Consider the following 19,628-nt stretch of genomic DNA (forward strand, 5'->3'; position numbering starts at 1 on the left):
AAAAAATCAGTACTTGTTGGTATATTAGTTATTTGTTGCTATGTAACAAACTGTCCTTCACTTAATGGCTAAAAACAACACGTTTATTACCTCAGTTTCTGTGGGTCAGGAATAGGCGTGGCTTAACTGGGCCCTCTGCTTCAGAGAAATTAGGGGAAAAACAACAACATAAACATGAGAAAAGGAAAGGAAGAAAATAATAATGATAAGTAAGGAAAATAATGAAATGGAAAACAGAATTAATAAAGCTAATAAATAAAGTTAATTAATCAACAATTAATAAAGTTGATTGAAAATTAACAGACCTCTGGCAAAATCGATTAAGTTTAAGATAAACAGAGAGAGCTGGATTAGGGCGGAGGGGAGGAAGAGATGGAGACAGAGATCTGGAGGGGGGGAGGGGAGGGGGAGGGGCAGAGCAACAGTGCCTTGCATGTCATGACATGGGGAGTCCCACAGCGTTAGTTCTACCACATTTTACTCATTAGAAGCAAGTTACTACGGCAACCCATATTCTCCCTTTGTAGGAGGGGTGTCAAGGAGTTTTCAGACACATTTAAAACTACTGCTTGCTATATTACAGCTTCTACCCAGAAGAGTAGGACAAAATAAATGAATAAAATGTGTACAGATTACAGAGGAAAAGTCAAATCTGTTATTATTCACAGGACAGATTATTTAATGGAAACCACAAAAAACTAAATAAACAAGTTATTAGGATTAAAAAGAGGCTGAATGTAAAATAAATATGCAAAAGTCTGTTGCCTTGTTACATGTAACAAGAAAGTGGACTTTAAAAAAATTATGGGTTCTGATAGGGGGGTTAAGATAGAAAATTTTAGTTTAAGTAGTAACTAATAAGCTTAGTAGTCAGTGCATATAAAAGCTTTTGTTCTAGGAATTAAAGGTATGACCCACCCTGCGTCCAGGAGAGCATACCTTTGTGCCTCAGGGAGAACTGCCAACAATTCAAGATGATATCTGAGCCATCCTGGAGGCCCTGGCTGGTGTAGCTCAGTGAATTGAGTTCAGACCTTCGAAACAAAGGATTGTGGTTTGATTCCCAGTCAGGGCACATGCCTGGGTTGCAGGCCAGTTCCCAGTAGGGGACTCACGAGAGGCAACCATACATTGATATTTCTCTCCCTCTCTCCTTCCCTTCCCCTCTAAGGATGAATAGAATCTTTTAAAAATTTTTTTAAAATCTTGGCTCGATGGTCTGTGAGGGTATGAACCCACCATCTTCTCAGATCGCTGGCCATAGATCGCTGGCCATCTGAATAAAGTTCCTGTAAAGATTCAATCCCAGTCTCTGCTTATTGGGTTTGGTAGGGACAGGCAGCCTGAACTCCCGCGTCTTTTCCAGCTTCAGTTCCACTCCCAGCCTGTACAGGAGGCAACTAATCAATGCTTCTCCTTCGCCTCAGTGTTTCTCTTCCTTCCTTTCTCCCTTCTACTCTTTCTAAAATGAAATATTTATCTCCATCTTCAGGTGAGAATAAAAATAATCGCAGCAATAAAAAGGATGGGATTATCGATTCATACAACAACTTGGGTGGATTTCTAGGGAATTATACTGAGTGTCAGGGGAGCCACTCTCAAAAGGCTGCCTACTGTATTATCTACCTAACTTTCTTTAAATAACAAAACCATAGAAATAGAGACGAGTGGTAGCCAGGAGTTGGGAATGAGGGGATCCTGTCCTGGCTATTTGTGCCGCCTCTATTTTATTCTTGATGTCTTACCAAGGTTTGGTTTTAGTTCATTTTTTTTCTGTTTTATCAATCATCAAAGAACCAACTTGTGCTTTTATTGAGTCTCTCTTGTAAACTCGTAGTCTATTTCATTAGTCTCCACTCTTATTTATACTGTTTCCTTTCTTCTACTTTCTCTGTGTTTAATTTGTTGGTTTTTTTCTAACTTCTTGAGATAGATGTTTACATCGCTGATTTTCAGCCTTTCTTTTTTCTATATTGTATTTGTTATTTCTCTCTATATTTTTAATCTAATTAATATATTATCAATTTTAAGATTGTAAATTTTTCTCTAAGCATAGCTTTTCCCACATTCTATAAGCTTAGATATTTTCAATATATTTTGTTCAAAATATCTTTTCATTTCATTAATCCATTAGGTGTTTAGACTCCATTAAATGTTTAATTTCCAAATATTTGGGCAATATTATAGTTACATTTTTTGTATTGATTTCCAAATACTTCCACTGTGGCCAGAGAACCTGCTATGTTTGATGTCACTCATTTGAAAATTGAGTTGCTTAATGGCCTAATATGTAGTTAATTTTGATAAATATTCCATGTACACTTGACAAATATATATTCCACAATTGTTGCAGAAAAACATTTACCTAACTTTAGCTAAATTTTATTTCATTATTCAAATATTTTACATTTCTACTGAATTTTTGTCTGCATAGTCTACTAGCTAATGAGAGAAATCTAGTTGAAATCTATAACACTGTAATTGAGGATTTTTCTATTTCTTATTCTAGTTACGTCATTTTTTGCTTTTTATAGTCTGATGTTTTGTTATTTTATTATTATATCTTCTCGATGAACTTACCCCATTGTCATTATGAAATATTTCTCTATCTTGCTTCTTACATTAAAGTCTTTTATGTAATATTAGTATTACTATATCTGTTCTTTTGTTTTGTATTTGCTAATCAGCTGTTTAACCCATCTACTGAGTTATTAATTTTAGTCATGGCATTTCTCAGTTCTTTGGTTTCCTTTTTATGGTCTGTTCTCTCCTGAAACTGTCCATCTTGTCATAAACCACACTATTAACCACAATATCTTTTTTAAGATTTTATTTATTTAATTTTAGAGAGAGGGGAAGAGAGGGGGAAAGAGAGGGAGAGAAATACCCATGTGTGGTTGCCTGTCATGTGCCCCCCGCACTGGGGACCTGGCCCACAACCCAGGCAGGTGCCCTGACTGGGAATCAAACTGGCAACCCTTTGGTTCACAGGCAGGTGTTCAACCCACTGAGCCACAGCAGCCAGGGCTAATCACAGCATCTTAAAGTCTGTGTGTGATAACTCTAACATCTGGATCTCCTGTAAGTCATTCCTGCTATCTACCTTGTCTCCAATTTTTTGGCAGTCTTATCTTTTTTGCATGCCTGTTTTTCATTAAATTATAAACATTGTGCATGAAAAATTATACAGACAATTAAAAGTACTGGGAAATGTTGTCTTCACCAGAGAAAATTTATTCTTGCTCATAGGGCAGGCCAGCATAAGGGCACACCACCTGTCATGAAAATAAGATTGAGTTGACTGCAGCTGGATTTCAGTCGTGGTGAGACCCAAGGGATGTGGTTTCATCTTTACTCTAGAAAGCAGTCCTTCCAGGGCCCCAGCTGTAAGCCTGGGGTGTTCGCCAGGGCCCTTTTCTTTGGTGAGCCCCGAATTTCTGGTACCGTCTCCCCTGAGAAACTTCTGAAAGCTCTGCTCAGTGTCTCACCGGCTCACATGCAACCTCAGAACTTGAGATTACAGAAAAGGCTCACAGAAGTAAGTATATGTTTACTCGTACAAGTGTTCACAGGAGGAGAATCTTCAGTTTGAGAAAAAGTGCTGGGCTTGCATCTCCCTGGAGGAAGAGCGCTTTCTTCCATTTCCGTGCCTCTAAAACGCTGTTCCTCCTTTTGAGAACATTTTCCATCTTTATTTCTCATCACAGCCTCCACTTCAGCTTCTCTTGGCCTTCCCTGTCTCCAGGACCTTTCATTTCAGCCATAGCCACCACTGTGGAGACTAACTCCACAGACTCCAGCCACTTCCAGGGAGGCCCCCGGACACGCCTCACCCAGCACAACAGCACATACCCTGTCCCCCTGCCTGGGGGTGCTGCTCCCCTGGTGCTCAGACGCAGGGGGCCGTGTGCACCCCACAAGGAGGACGGGGAAGCTGACCCTCCTGATAAAGGGAAACAAGGGTCAGGAGAGGAGTTCTGTCCTTCTTTCCCCAAGACAGTTTTTTGAGTGATTGAAAATCCCTTTAAAATACTCCCCGAGCCAGACTTTCCTGAGACACTTTATGTGGCTCCTTGGAGGACAGTCCGTGAGCGAGAGCTGCTCTGTTCACAGTGAGTAGCAGGTGGTCTGCACGCGCAGTCTCGCACTGGCTCTTCTTCTGTGTGTGTGAACCCAAATTAACATTGTCTGTGTGGAATAAAATTACAATGGCTATATTTATGGAGTTAAAAAAAGATAGGACTAAAAAATTAGACAGCAGTAACTATAATCATCAAAAAGGGTAAGAAAAGAACTAAAATATTCTAAAGCTCCTGTACTGTCCAGAAGAGAATGCCAACACCGTGTTTAAACTCTGGACCTTGTTAAATTAAAATGCATGATAAATTTCAAGGTTAACCACTAAAAAAAGAAAGCATAATTCCAAAATCTTTAAAAAGAAAAATATGAATAGGAAAAAGAGTTCAAAAAGAACTAATCTGTAAAACAAAGGAAGAGAGAGCCCTGGCTGGCGGCTCAGTTGTTTGGAGCACATGCCCAGAGCTTGTGGTTCCACCCCTGCTAAGGGCACGTGCCTAGGTTGCAGTTCGATCCTTGGTCAGGGGTGTGTACGAGAGGCAACCAATCGATATCTCTCACATTGAGGTTTCTCTCTCTCCTCTCCCCTCTCTCTGAGGTCGATGAACATATCCTTGGGTCCTGACCAGTGTGGCTCTGTTGATTGAACATTGGTCCACAATGCAAAAGGTCGCTGGTTCAATTCCTCAGCAGGGCACATGCCTGGGTTGCAGTTCTGTCCCCAGGCATGTGCAAGAGGCAGCCAACCAATGTTTTCTCTCTCACATCAGTCTTTGTCTCTCTCTCTTTCTCCTTCCTTCCCTGCTCTCTAACAATAAATAAAATCTTTTAAAAATTAGAAATATAAACATATACTCAGGTGAAGATTTTCTAAAATTGAATTCTTCCAAAGGATATATAAATAGAGAGAATATGCCTTATATCTTTCTAGGAAGCTTTAAATCTGAATAGATAAATATGGAATGAGAAAGGAAAACCACAAGCCCATGTTGCTATCAATACAAATGCAAAAATCCCACACAAAATATGCTGGGTCTAACAGCATTTGCAAACAATACTTTATGGTCAAGGTTGTTTACCTAAGAACACAAGAATAATTTAATATTAGGAAACCTATAAGTGTTATTTGTCATATTAACATTAAAGGGAGATGAAAAATATGTGATCATCTAAACAGTTATAAAAATCTTTGATTAAATCCAATATCCATTCAAGATTTTTAAATCTTTAGTAAACTACAAATAAGTGAAACCTTCTTCAACCGGACAAAGGTGATTTACAGAAATGATAAATTTACAGAAGTTTATCATTCTAAATTTATTTACAAAGATAGACACAAAAGTAATTCTAAATTTCCTTTTCAAAACACGGGATCAAGAGTGCCCAAGTCAAGGGACTTCCAGCCAAGATGGAGCCGTAGGTGGAAACACTGTGCCCCCTCCCACAACTAAATTTAAAGACAGCTAAGTTTTAGAAACAAAAACGCAGCCAAAACAGCGAAAATTGAACTGTATGGAAGTCCAACAACAACGAACCATTCAGCCAGACCAGTAAGAGGGGCGGAGTGGGGTCGGGCTGGGAAGACTGTTAGGTCCAACGGACCCAGGAGCGGAGGCGGAGGTGGTTGGTCCATCCCAGGCGTGGGGTGGTGACAGGCGGACCCAGTGAGGGCGCAGGGCGGCTGGCACTGCAGTCACACATTTGCACGCAGATAAACCAAGCAAAGGAGCAAACAGTGAGACAGACCACTCAGGCTAGGGCCCCAGCAATGGGAATTAGAGCCTGAAAGCACCAAGTGGAAAGACTTTCTCGGGGTTGAGGGGCCGGGAGAGGCTCTCAGGCTCACAGAGAGTTCATTGGAGAGACCCACAGGGTCCTGGAGAGTATATGGGCCCACACACCCAGGAACCAGCACCAGAGGGGCCAAATTTGCTTGTGGGAAGCCGCAGAGCTTAAAGAAATCTGAGAGAGAGTGGAGCAGAGCAAAGTGCCATTTTTTTTCCTTCTCTGACCCCGCCCCCACATACAGAGTCACAACCCAGCAGCTGGGTCCACTGGCCCTGGTGAACACCTAAGGCTCCGCCCCTCATACATAATAGGTGCGAACAGACCAAACATTATGACTCAAGAACAGCTCAAAGCCCCAGAGCCTATAATTCTAAGTGACCAAGAAATAGCCAGCCTTTCAGATGCATAGTTCAAAATACTGGTCATCAGGATGCTCACAGAATTGGTTGATTTTAGCCACAAATTAGAGGAACATATGAAGGCTAAACTAATTGAAATGAAGGGAAATGCACAGGAAACCAATAGTGATGGAAAGGAAACTGGGACTCAAATCAAGGGAGTGGACCAGAAGGAAGAAAGAAACAACCAAACAGAAAAAAAGGAAGAAACAAGAATTCAAAAAAAAATGGAGAGGCTTAGCAACCTCCAAGACAACTTTAAACATTCCAACATCCGAATTATAGGGGTACCAGAAGGGGAAGAGGAACAGCCACGAGTGGAAAACTTATTTGAACAAATAATAAAGGAGAATTTCCCCAGTTTGGCAAAGGAAATAGACTTCCAGGAAATCCAGGAAGCTCAGTCTCAAAGAAGTTGGACCCAAGAAGGAACACACCAAGGCACATCATCATTACATTAGCCAAGATTAAAGATAAGGAGAGAATCCTAGAAGCAGCAAGAGATAAGGGGACAGTTACCTACAAAGGACTTCCCATCAGACTGTCAGCGGATTTCTCAAAAGAGACCTTACAGGCAAGAAGGGGCTGGAAAGAAGTATCCCAAGTCCTGAAATCCAAAGACCTACATCCAAGATTGCTCTATCCAGCAAAGCTTTCATTTAGAATGGAAGGGCAGATAAAGTGCTTCTCAGATAAGGTCAAGTTCAAGGAGTTCATCCTCACTAAGCCCTTATTACATGAAATGTTAAAGGGACTTATCTATGAAAAAGAAGATAAAAAATATGAACAGTGAATGGATAGCAAACTCACAGTTATTAACAACCACACCGAAAACAAAAGCAAACTAAGAGGACAGCTAGATCAGGAGTGGAACCATAGAAATGGAGATTGCCTGGAGGGTTATCAACAGGGGAGTGGGAGGAGGAGAAGGGGGGAGAAGGTACAGAGAATAAGAAGCATAGATGGTAGGTAGAAAATAGACAGGGGGGAGGGCAAGAATAGTATGGGAAATATAGAATCTAAAGAACCCGTGACACATGGACATAAACTAAAGGTGGGGGGAATGGTGGGAGAGGGGGTGTGCAGGATGGAGGGGAGTGAAGGGGGGGAATGGGACAACTGTAATGGCATAAACAATAAAATATATATTTTTTAAAAAGAGTGCCCAAGTCAAGAGAAAATATCACGTTTCTATTAACACTGTAGTGGAGGTCCCGACCAGTGTGATGCGTGAAGAAGAGAGAAAGGCAGTAGGGCTGGACGGGAGAGAGAAAAACTGGCATATTCATTTTTATTTAGTTAGTTAATTATTTACTTTTGTATGGTTCCAAATTTAGAATTGGCCTTTTTAAAAGTAGTTCACAGCACTGGGATTTTGACAGAATTTGAAATTAAGCTGGAGAATACACTGTAAATGTAGGGGTAAAAGGTGGAAACTACCCTGCACAATGCACATCTATTTTATACAATGAAAGAAAAAGAAATTATAGGGTCCATAGTGATCATGATTTCTTCATAAGAATGAAATGAGTGAGAATCTAGGCAGTTTTTCATAATTTTAAATCATTTCCTTGAGTTTATAAGCTCAAATGAAGGAACTTGTTTGCTGTAATTGGGCTTTTAGTGGTAGGATGAACACTGATCAGCTACAGATTTTCCTTTATGAACTTCATTGGACAAAGCCCTCTTGGATTCTGTGTTTTGAGTCAAAAAATGTAAGAGGATCTCGTGTGTTACTGTTCTCCTGAGACAATTACAAGACAATAATGAAGAATTAGAAGAAAAAACAATTCTAAAGAGTGACTCTCAGATGTTTACAGTTTCGGAACATCTTGATGACTCCAGGGCTGAGCCCTTGCCAGTGGCTCTGGTCAGACCTGGGGCCTGGCCTGGGAAAGCTGGTGTTATTTTTAGATAATTAGCCATTTACAATAGACAAATCTAAAATCAAAAGCAAATTATTGTATCCAACAAGTTGGCTGGATACAATATCAATATACAAAAAGTCTAATTTATTTCTACAATAGCAACAAATAATTACAAAGCATAACTTTAAAGGATGTAATTTCCAATAGCAACAAAGTGTCTAGGAATAAATCCAACAAAGATGTGCAAGATCCAAATGTGGAAAATAATAACCCTTAAAGACATTAATGAACACCTAAGAAAAAGAGTGTTTTCCTGTTCAGGAATTGGAAGACTCGGAATCATAAAAAAGTTAATCTTCTGCAAGCTGATCTACATATTCATGCAATGCCAATTAAAATCCCAGCAGGTAATGGGTGTGTGCACGTGCTGGCATGCAATTTGAGATGCTTGTTCTAAAATATGTATGAAAAAACAAAGGACTCAGGATAGCCAAGACAAGAGATGAAGAAGAAAAATAAGAACAACTTGACCTCTTAAATAATGCAGACTTTTTAAACAAGATTTTATTTATTTATCTTAAGAGGGGAAGGGAAGGAGAGAGGGAGAGAAATATCAATGTGTAGTTGCTTCTGGTGTATCCCCTGCTGGGAACTGGCCCACAACCCAGGCATGTGCCCTGACTGGGAATCAAACCTCAATCCTTTGGTTTGCAGGCCTGTGCTCAATCCACTGAGCTACAGCAGCCAGGGCTATTTTTTGGTGGCATTAAAAGCTCAGAAAGACTATAAGTGTTCCCATTAAGATTGGGAACAAGACAGGGATGTCCACTTTCACCTCCCTTATTCAACATAGTACTGGAAGTCCTAGCAATCAGGTAAGAGAAGAATAAAAGGCATACACATTGGATAGGGAGAAGTAAAACTCATTAGTTGTAGATTGTTGTAGACCGCTCTGCCTGGCTTTCAGTCTCTTGCTCTCCCTTTCCTCCTTCAGGCACCCCTGTGATTCAGAGGTCATGACCCAGAATCAGAGGTCCCCTATGATTCTGGGACAACATTTAAAGTTGTCCCAGAGGTAAAGACTCCTCGGTGTGTTTTTTTTTAATTTTTGTTTCTTCATTCTGTTCTGGTTGGATGTTTATTTCTTCCTTTTGTTCCAACTTACTGATTTGATTTCCGGTTTCCTTCTCATCACCGTTGGGTCCCTAATATTTTGCCTTATTTCACTTTGTGTATCCTTCATTTGTTGCTTCATTTTGCAACCAAGTTCGATCAGTTCTGTGAGCATCCTGATTATTAGTGTTTTGAACTCTGCATCAGATAGTTTGGCTATCTGCTCATTGCTTAGCTCTTTTTCTGGAGTTTTGATCTGTTCTTTCATTTGGGCCATATTTCTTTGTCTCAGCACACCTGTTGTGTTGTAAGGGCGAGGGGCCTTAGGTATTCTCCAGGGCGGGGCAACCCTCCTTGCCACGCTGTGGTGCTCTCTGTGAGGGTGGGGCCGAGGAGGGAACAATACGGCCTGCTTGCTCTGCTCTAGGCCCTCTTTCCGATGAACTCTTCTGTGAGACTGGGAGTTTCTCCTGCCACGGCACCTCCCTCTGTAGTTTACTGCTAGTGTTGAGTCTTAGTTTCTAGTTCTGCCAGTTCTGCCTTGCCCGTGCAGCCCCTGCCTTGCCACAGGTCTTCTCTACCTGCTCAGCTGTCTGTCTCCCTCCGCTGAATGTTTCTTTAATTGTTTGATTGTCGGAGTTCCATGCAGTTTGATTTTCTGGCACTTCTGGTAGCTTATTGTTTTTAGATTTGTTGTTATCCTCCTTTTGGTTGTATGAGAGAGTGAAGGGTTTCTACCTACACTCCATCTTGGCCAGAACTCCAAAATAAACATTTTTTTAAAATCTTACCATCAGAAGAATAGGGGGAAAAGCCCAGAAAAGCAGTGAGCAGAGACCAGGTCACTCAGTGAACCAGGTCAACCAGGTCAGTCAGTGCCTCGCACGATGCGGTCTGGGTCTCTCGATCAACACGCCCAATACTGAAAGACGTTGATATTGAAGTAAAACCAGGGCGAGCTCAGCCTGGGTTGGCATAGCCATAGTGGCTCATGTCTTCCTCCCGTGTTTGCCAACTTCCCGTGACCTTGGGGCCATTGCCCCGGGTTCCCATGCGGGGCCCGTAGGGACGCAGACATGGCCTGAGCTCATGCAGGTAGCAGGTAGAGTGACACAGCTGAGCCACCAGTATAGTGAAGCTGACGTTAGAGGAGGTCAAGGGCCCTGTACTTCAAATGATGGCAAGATTGACTCAGAAAAGCTCTCGGTAAGTTCTCATTTTATGAAAGACCTGCGCTGAGACAGTTTGGACCAAGTGGAGATTTTCATGGCCATGGAGGATGAATTTCAGTTTGAAGTTCCTGATATAGGTGCGAAGAAGTTGATACATCCACAAGAAGTTGTAGATTACACTGTAGGTAAGAAGGATGTGTGTGAATAAACTATCGGACTGTAAGAGGGTGCAGCCAGGGGCCCCCCAAATAGGGATTTGTAATGGGGCCCAGAACTCAGGGTGTTCAAGAAGTATTAAAAAATACATGATATCCTCACCCCCTCAGGTCTGAACTCAGGGATGGGACACATGGAGCAGGGCCATTGAGAACTGTTTAGCATAGCAACCATTTTGCCAATAAGCTCAGGCACGGTCATTTAACATATCTATAATCTTTAACTGGTTTCATAGATATGTTAAATAGCTGTGGCCACACCTTGGCCAGGGGGAGGGGGGTGACTTCCACCCAGGATGTAACTCGGAGGCAACTTCCCCTGGTTACAGCCCCTACATGAGAGCTTGGAGATGATTGGCTCCATGCCATGGGGCCACGCCTGCCCAGACTCACTATAGCAGCCCAGAAAAACTGGAAAAATATGGGAAGGCTGGCAGATGTAACTGATTGTGGGAGGAGTCGGAAATGAGGCTGCAGAGCAAGATTGGTGCTGGGATTTAAACCCAGGCAGGGCAGCCATGCTGGGTGGTTGGGACCACGCAGCAAAAGGGGTGCCCCCTTTTCCACGTGGCTTAGGAAGCAGGCTTTCCTTGCTGGGAAGGAAAGGCATTAAAGGACTCTTGCTGGTAGGCCATGAGAAGGTGCCACAGGGTTTTGGATTAATTGGAGATCGTGGCAGCGACACAGCTGATAGTGCCGGGAACCGAGGGGCTACCTGAGCCACAGACTTCTAGTTCTTTTCCTGAGATACAGCATTGCGACTGGGCAGAGGGAGAAGGAAGGACTGTGTGCGTTTGTGGGTGTTCTAAAGGACTTTAGTATTTTAATGAAGATATTAAGTCATTACTCTAGGTCTGTATAACTTTCAAACAAATAATTCCTTTCCTTTTCACCAATCTCTGGCATTGAGAGACGTCTTTCCCTGGCGGCAAGCAGGCAAACCAAGTATGGGGGGGGGACCCCTGGAGCACAAGGGGGGTCCATTCGGTAATAGTATATCGTTCACTCCCCCCAGGTCTGTTCTGTAACAAGACCCCTTTTCTTCACAGATAGACGACTCCGAAGATACAGGCAAGTGACTAGCAGGAGAACATATTTTGGCATTATTGCTGACATTGACAGAGTAGTTCTGTTTAGACTTGTATTTAAATTGTCTAAGTGTTTTTGCCCTTTGAAAATAAATCTATAACAAAAAACCCATATCTTCTTAATAAAGCAGGTGAAAACTTGTGACAAAACATACTTGATACCCCTAATTGCTTTTCTTTCACTCTGGCTCACTCTAGGAGGTTTTTAAAAATTATTATTATTGTTTTTTAAACTTTTAATTGAATTTATTGATGTGACATTGGTTAATAAAATTAACCAGGTTGCAGGTGTACGATTCTACAACACATCATATGTACACTGTATTGTGTGCTCACCACCCAAGTCCAGTCTCCTTCCACGCCATTCACCCCACCATACTCACCATACTGCTGTCCGCGTCTATGCGGCTGGTTTGTTTGGCTTAATCCCTTCACCTTTTTCACTCACCCTGCAATCCCTCTCCCCAACATCCAGTTGTTTTAAACACAGCCCCAATAAGCAGATTTTTAGCCATTTAGAGCTGCCTCCCCTGCTTTGCCTGCATCTTGAATCTGCCCAGTACCTGCTGGTCATAGATAAACCTCATGGGTGTCAAGTCCCCAAGCTGCCAATGCGCTCAGAGCTTTCTGACCCCGAAACTTCCTGCTGGGCTTCTGAGCAACTTTTTCTAAACGTCTGGGGACTTCCTTGCCCTCCCTGCTTATGGATGTGTTCTCACCATCCTCCCCCCATAGTCTCAGAATTGTCTGGTTCATGAAGAACTTCTGTAATCAAATGTGTCAAAGGGTATCCAAATAAAGCTGGTGAACACGCTACTGCCACCTTGTGGTCATATTTCTTCTTGCTCTGCCTCGAAATTCCTTGAACCCTGAACACTGACAATCCACTCCTAGGAAAATACACCCGAGGAAAATCTTTCTTCCCTTCCCTTCCCTCCCCTCCCCTCCCCTCCCTTCCTTTCTCTCTCTCTTTTGGGGAAAGGAGGAGAAAGAGGGAGAGAAACATCGATGTGAGAAACATCAGTTGGTTGCCTCTTGTGGGCACCATGACAGGGGACCAAACCCGCAACCTTGGCATGTGCCCTGACCAGGAATTGAACGGTTGACCTTTCACTTTGCAGGACAACACCCAACCATCTGAGCCACACCGGTCAGGTCTCAAGAGAAATTTTTGTACACAAGCATCAAAAGGCAATACTGATGGAAAGAGCAAAAATCGAGAAACTGCATAAATGTTCAGCAGCTGGAGAATGGGTAAATCATGGTACAATCACATAATAGATTTTTATGTAGTGGTGAAAGTTGAATAAAACCACTTGGTTCAACAAGAAGTTTGAATCTTAGTGCTGAGGTCTGAATGTTTATGTCCCCTCAGAATTGCTGTGTTGAAATCCCAACGCCCAACGCGATGGTCCTATGAGGTGGGGCCTTTGGGAGGCGTTTCAGTCGCAAGGGCGGAGTCCTCGTGAACCAGATTGACGTTCCTGTAAGAGACGCGGAGAGATCCCTAGTTCCTTCTCCCGCACAAGGAGAAGTGGGCCACCTTGAGGAAGGCCGTCACCCACCGTGCTTGCACCCTGACTTCCAGCCTTCGGAACTGGGAGAATAGTAAATTTTTGTTGCTCACAAATGTGGTATTTTGTTAGAGGGGACGGATGGACTAAGACATTTAGTAATATATTTCTGAAAATTAAAGTCCAGAACACTGGATAAAATTCCAAAACACACAAAAACCAATAAAAATATATTGCTTAATAAGGCACATAAGTGTGAAACTAAATTAAAGCGAGTTGTGTAAACACAAATCACGGAGGCTATTTCTGAGGGCGAAGGACGAGGTAAAGGACCTCCGGAGAGGTAAAAGTCGGACCACTCAGAAGTAGATGAAGGTTATTGGTAATATTTTCGTTCTTGGATTGAGGTGGTGAAATTAAGAGTTAAGGGGGTGTTTGTTACATAACTTTAAAAATAATTTAACATAAAAAAGATCGCAAAGACTACTCATTATAGTGCATTATCAATTCTGTGTACTTGAGGTCCACTTAAACAAACATTTCAACACATATGAGTATGGTACCCACATACCTCCAAGCCTTCTGGCCCGACTACGACGTTACAAACGACTGAGGAGTTTAACCGAGGCTATGAGCAAAAAGGCAGCACCCCACACTCAAGTACCGATTCCCCAAACAATGCGATGAACAGGCCGGTAAAACGGAAGAGAGGGCAACAAAATCCTAGCTTAACTAGGACGCAAACAAAAGAGGGGGGAGTCACGTGGCTCTCCCTCCCACGCGCGGCGCGCCAATGATGTCACCAAGCCGCGTCCGGGCCATTGATTCCCGACTGAAGGTAGAGAGGGCTACGTGGTGGGGGCGGGTGGGGGGAGGGTCCGGCGGCTGTGGCAGCCTCCTCTGTGGGCTGCGTTCCGGAGAATTACGAGATCGGGTAAGAGGCCTTTTCCTTCTTCGCCATCACCTTCCTGGGCCCAGCGCCCGGCTCGCGCCTCCTCTGCAGGCTTGGACACTGGTGGAAGGGGTAGCTCGGAGGCTCCCGGGGGGCCCGAGGGTGGCCGCGGGGCCGGGTGGGGATGCAGGGGCTGGGGGCCGCGTCTGGGCTTGCAGCCCCGCGGGGAGGCGGGCGCCTGGGCCCGTGTGCTGGTGTGCATGTGTGCGCGCCCGTGTGTGTGCGCGGCTGTGGGCGGCAGAAGCCGCGCACGGATGCTCCGGCGCTCGTGCCAGCCGGAGGCCAGCAGCTGGGTACCACAGGCCCTTGTTTCCCTCTCGCCTCGGAGAGTGACTGGATTGAGAGGCGCCTGCTACCGGTCTCGGTGTGCACCTACCTCCACCGTGTCGTCCTAGCTGCAGAGGCCCGTGCCGCATCTTTGAGATAACATCCGCCGCCCTTGGCGTCCCTGACACTGGGATGGCGTAGGCGGCCGTCGTGGGGAGCCCACTGCGGGGTCACGGCTGCCGTGCTCTGCCTGAGTCTGGCCCGGTGCAGGAGGCCTAGTTGCGTCACCTCCCCATCCTTCATCTCCTTGGCATGATTCTTGCTCCATATTGGAAGGTGAAACTACCTCCGATGTTCCTTGTTGGTGTCAGTTTGGGAAACTTGCCTTCCAAAAAGAGACACTCGGCGTTGGATTTGAAATGAGTGAGGAGGGTCCCAACGTGCGGTTTAGCTGAGGGACCAGAGTCTGAGCGGCCCAGAGGAGACCGGCCTGCACAGTGGCTGTGGCACTGGGAGCAGAGAACACAGGAGCTTTAAACTGTCGAGCAAATGTGAATGATGGTACCAACTTCGTTCTTTACCCAAGAAGGCTTGTTCTCATCTTGCAAAGGTCCAGCCCTGGCTGGTGTAGCTCAGTGGATTGAGTTCGGGCCTGTGAACCATCTAGCAAAGGTCCTGGAATATCTTTTTCGTCATTTCATTATTTGACAAACAGTTGAGTGCTTTGCTGTGTGGGGATATGGGACAGTGGGAGGGGGCATGAACTTTGGAGTTGGGTCTGTCTCTTACTAACTGCATGACACCGAGTGAATTATTTAGCCCCTCCGATTTGGTCTTATCTACAAAATAAGGATAATTTTATCTACCTTGCAGGGTTGTTCTCAGAAGTTGAAGTGTCTAGCTGTTATTAGTAAGGGCACAGCTCCCAGGCACTTGAACTTGCTCCCCATTCCTTTGAAGGTACAGCTGCTTGAGAAACAGGGGAGCTTATTGCTATTTTGGATGTTTGCTATTCTGCCAGATATGGTAAAGCAGACTTGGGTGTAGGAAGGGTTTAGGTGGGAGGGCCAGTCCCCAAGCCCATAATCTCTCTGCTGTGGACCTCAACATTTTAGAACTGGAAAGAGTTTAAGGCCACACTTTGTTAATTATAGCTTCTTTTTATTGAGCTCTTGTTAGGTGCTTTACACTGTACCAAGCACTTTACATATGCTAATTTATTTAATCCCTCCAACAATCCAGAGCAACAATTAAGTATTATCCCCATTTGACAGAGGCAGGAGGTGGATCTTAGTCAAGATCCTGACACTGCCTAAGGGCAGAACTGGAATTTGAACCCAGGCCCTTAGACTCATAGTTTGAGTCTTGTTATTTCTCAGTGGCTAGAGTCCCAGAAATGTGAACCTGAGTGTGGTGAAGGGAGGGAGGCATAAGCAGAGTTAAGAGGACCAGTACTTGCTGCAAGAATAACATCTCAAATTGTCCAGTGGTAAATTGTATTTTGCTTTGCCCGCATTGCCCTGGCCAGGTGGCTCAGTTGCTTGGATGTTATCCTGCGCACTGAAAGGTTGCAGGTTCGATCCCTGGTCAGGGCACATACCTAGGTTGCAAGTTCGATCCCCATTCAGGTGCATCCAGGAGGCAACCGATTGATGTTTCTCACATCCATGTTTCTCTCTTTGTCTCTGTCTCTGTCTCTCTTTCTTTCACAAATCAATAAAAACATATCCTCAGGTGAGGATTAAAAAAATACTTTGCCCACATGTGTAATGAGATTTGGCTTTTTCACCTGGAGAAAAAGGGAAGGTTCATGGGCACACAGTGCTGGGACCGTGAGCACACAGTAGGTATTTGGAAAATGCCTGCGAAAGAAGAAAAACATTTTAAGGCACTGTTATTTCAGTCAAAAGGAGACCCATTGCTTAACACAAAAAGGCTCCCTTAAGTCGAGCTAGATGTGATATGTGCATCTTTCTTATTTATGGTTTTAAAGATTTGGAGCTGTGTTTCAGACCAAGATTGGTATTATCATCTGTGACCAGCTGATCAGAGGTTTCAGATACGTGAACAGTAGGGCCTAAGCCTCCGGGCTTCTGCAGTGACCCCTTCAGATGCAGCAGTTTGTTTGGCTGTAACATCTGTTAGGCTCGGGCGATGATGGGTGTCGCTGCTTGGGTTGAGTTTGCTGGAGGACAGTGCATTTCTTGGCGTCAGGAATAAGGAGTTCAAAATACTAGTTTGTTACAAAATTATGTATTTGGGAAAGATCTATGACTGATGTGCATAAAAGTGGGGATAGCAGGGTGGATTTAAACAGATGATATTCTTTGCATTTGGGATGAGCTATGTTCTGTTGGCCCTCTGAAGATGATTTAGGGTTGTATACTCAATTATTAGGGACCCACAAGGCTTATATAGCTCACCCACCTAAACTGTGACTTACTCGTATATACCTTCCCCCCAGGGAGCTTGTGTTGCTGCTTCTATACCCTCCCAGACACCTTGAAGCCAACTATTTCACTGTCTTTATCAAACTTAATGGGAGAAACCCTCTAACAATTCAGCCTCCTCACCACTACCACACACATAGTGAAGCTCTTTCCCAGAAAGGGGGTATATTAACCTAGTTGCAAATGGCAGACATGCAGTGTAAACTAACTTAAGCAAAAAGGGGGTTTTTACCCTCTTTGATCATTTAAATAGGAAGTCCAAAAAGGAGCTTCAAGCGTGGCTGGATCATGAGGTTGAAATGAAATCCTGAGGACTCTCTTGGCCCTGCCTTTGCTCTGCTTCCCTTTGTTTCCTGGCCTCAGTCTCCTGCTGTTTTCTCTACACATACTGAAAAGGCTGAGTGCTGGCTGCTGGCTGCCCCACGCCTATGACCACAGAGCTGTCTTCTGGCTTGGTAAACTAATCACCACAGACAAGCAGATTGGGTGCCCCGATGGGACAGGTCTGTGTCAGAGGCCCACCCCTGGGGTGGAGTCAACTTCCTCTCTGCACTCACAGGGAACGGGGTAGGCAGAAACGGCGGATAACTGCATTGTGAGCGTGTCTGCACACACGTGTGTGTATGTGCGCTCACATCCACTTCTTTGAGGCCCTGCCAGAGCCTTCCAGCTGAAATGGATGGCCCCTAGTTTGTCCGTCACACATTCATTCTGTCTGGCATCGACTGTGTGCCCTCTGTCCCTTCTGTGCCTTTACATCGGCCTTTTGGCTTGCCCTCCCCAACTGCTTCAGCTGGCTGACTTCCTTTCAGACTCAGGTCAGGCTTCTCCTCCCAGAAGCCTTCCTTGGCCTCCACCAATGAATTAGGCAACCTTTCCCATAAACTCCTCAGCACAACGCAGTTGTGGATTTGACTTCTGTTGGACGGTTGTCTAAACTGGTCACTTCTCTAGACTGAGCCCTTGAGAACAGAGGAGCTGTTTGCTTTGTGTTTCCTGCCCGCCCCCCACCCCGTCCTTGGCTGGGTTTTTTTTCTTCATTGTACGTACAGCAGCCAATGGACATTATGTATTTATTTGTGTATTGCCTGTCTTCTCACTGGAGCATCAGCATCATGAAAATAATAGAAAAAGAATTTTTCTTTTGTTTACTGCTGTATCTCTAGAGCCCAGGACAGTGCCAGACACACAGTATGTGCCTAATAAATGTTTATTAAACACACGAATGAAAATCTGCCCACAGTGAGAAACTTTCTGTAGTTTAAATCTTTTTCCTTATTTGTTTTTGAAACTTCTCCTTGAGCACTTCCAATGTGCCAGGCACTATTCTAAGCCTTTTATCAGTAACAACAACTCACTCTTTGACCGGAGTTTTGGGATCAAGGCCTGTTAACTTTAAAACATTGATCAAGTACCGAAACACTCAAGAAAAGCTAAAAAAAAAATCTGTATTAGAAAGTTATAAAAGAAACGAGACCCCTCTCCCTCCAGCTCGTCTTGCCCCGAGACGTGGAGCTCCTGGCGATAGCTCCGAGTGTGTCTCCTCCCCGAACTTTCCTTGGGATTTCAGTTAGAGCTGCTAATAAAGTTGCTTGGTTTCCGCCCCATGCAGCCCTGATCTACGTGCTGATCTGCACTGGCCTTTTCCGTAACTGCCTTCAGGGTGCGTCTGCTGCACCCTCCACGGCTCCCCAGGCACAGCCACCCGCTCAGGTGGGTGGCAGCGCCAGTTGGGGCACCGGTGGCCCGGAGTGAACTCTGTCCTTCAGCCACCTCCCAGGGAAGGCCCGGTCCTCATCTCCCACCCACCCCCATCTTCCTGCTCCTTGCTGTGCCTTAGCGAGTGCTATTCGTGTCACAGTCACCTCCCAATCAAAAAAATAAATAAAAATAAAAACTGGGAGGTAGGGAACTCTATTTTCAAAAAAATAGTTCTCATGAAAACACTGCAGACTTGAGGTGAGGCACTATTGTTTGACTCTGCCCTCTCACAGTGCCTGGGCCTGCTCAGCTTCCTAGAGGGGACATGGTCCCCACTGCAGCGCCTGGCATCACGCTGCCCCCTTCTCGCCCTGCCCTTTCCTTCAGGCTGGGGGTTCTCACTGACACGGGAGAACTGCAGCTACCATGAAGAATGACATCTCATTTTATTTTTATTTTTATTTTTATTTTTTTTAACAAAATCTAGGATTTTATTTTTATTTATTTATTTATTTATTTAATTTTTAAAAAAGATTTTATTTAGTTATCTTTAGAGGGGAAGGAGAGACGGAGAGAACATCAATGTATGCTTGCCTTTCGTGTGTCCCCTGCTGGGAGTTGGCCTGCAGGGAACCGGCCTACAACCCAGGCATGTGCCCTGACTGGGAATCGAACTGCGATCCTCTGGCTTGCAGGCCTGTGCTCAATCCACTGAGCTACACCAGCCAGGGCCTATTTTTATTTATTTTTTAATATATTTTATTGATTATACCATTACAGTTGTTATATTCCCCCCCCTTCATTCCCCTCCACCGCACACTCCCTCCCCCACCATTCTCCCCCCCCCTTAGTTCATAACCACATGTCTCAAGTTCTTTAGCTTCTATATTTCCCCCACTATTCTTGCCCTCCCCCCTGTCTATTTTCTACCTACCATCTATGCTATTTTCTGTGCCTTCTCCCCCCTTCTCCTCCTCCCACTCCCCTGTTGCTAACCCTCCATGTGTTCTTCATTTCTATGGTTC

The 19,628-nt window shown here is 44.4% G+C and overlaps 1 protein-coding gene and 1 long non-coding RNA gene across 2 annotated transcripts in view; one reads left to right on the forward strand and one right to left on the reverse strand.

Annotated features, from left to right (window-relative positions):
* Nucleotides 1-12,922: 12,922 nt before the first annotated feature.
* LOC118990230 (uncharacterized) lies at nucleotides 12,923-13,984 on the reverse strand. The gene is made up of 2 exons (XR_005067182.1): nucleotides 13,805-13,984; nucleotides 12,923-13,203 (listed from the first exon to the last, which is right to left on the reverse strand). It is a non-coding gene; the product is annotated as an uncharacterized LOC118990230 (long non-coding RNA).
* Nucleotides 13,985-14,086: 102 nt separating this feature from the next.
* The window catches only part of ADAR (adenosine deaminase RNA specific), a 47,058-nt gene continuing 41,516 nt past the window's right edge, over nucleotides 14,087-19,628 (forward strand). The window contains exon 1 of the mRNA XM_037050643.1: nucleotides 14,087-14,167. The gene's annotated coding sequence lies outside the window, so the exon portion shown is untranslated. The remainder of the gene's footprint in view (nucleotides 14,168-19,628) is intronic.

This window comes from Sturnira hondurensis, unplaced genomic scaffold, assembly GCF_014824575.4.
Source record: "Sturnira hondurensis isolate 20B ecotype Veracruz unplaced genomic scaffold, ASM1482457v3 Scaffold0006829, whole genome shotgun sequence".
Classification (NCBI taxonomy): domain Eukaryota; kingdom Metazoa; phylum Chordata; class Mammalia; order Chiroptera; family Phyllostomidae; genus Sturnira; species Sturnira hondurensis.